The sequence below is a fragment of the Arachis ipaensis genome, chromosome B06, assembly GCF_000816755.2.
Source record: "Arachis ipaensis cultivar K30076 chromosome B06, Araip1.1, whole genome shotgun sequence".
Classification (NCBI taxonomy): domain Eukaryota; kingdom Viridiplantae; phylum Streptophyta; class Magnoliopsida; order Fabales; family Fabaceae; genus Arachis; species Arachis ipaensis.
Genome location: NC_029790.2, coordinates 16,204,452 through 16,205,025, shown reverse-complemented (window position 1 = coordinate 16,205,025; position 574 = coordinate 16,204,452).

Here is a 574-nt window from a genome sequence, read left to right as displayed (position 1 = left end):
ATAAAAATAATATTTTATGTAATGTTTATACATAGAGAGAGAAATTGATGAGAGGACAAAGTCCTTAATCCTTGGCTGACCCGGACCAAGCGGCACGGCAACAGGAGGTTTTTTCCGCCAATGTTACCCCTTTTATTTTTTATAAATTACTAATTATAATAGGCTTAATTTTTACCTATTATGATATCAAAATTTTTTTTTAATTAAATTTAATTAAATTTATCTAAACTTAACGAAACTCACTCGTACAATATACGCGTTGCGTCGTTTTTCTTTTTTGTAATTTTCGTGACTCCTTTTTTTTTTTAATGGGTACTGTTGTTGTCACGTTTTATTTTTTATTTTTTTCATGTGATATTGGAGTTATTCAACTTTTTATTTGATTTTTTTTTGTTTTTATTTTATTTTATTCCTTTTAAAAGAGTAAAACAAAAAAAATTATAAAAAAATAAAATAAAATAATGAAAAAAAAGTAACAAAAGATAAAAATGAAAAAGATGAAAAATTTTAAATTATGCATAATTTATTATATAAATAACACCAAAATTTTTTAATAATAATATATAAATTTTTT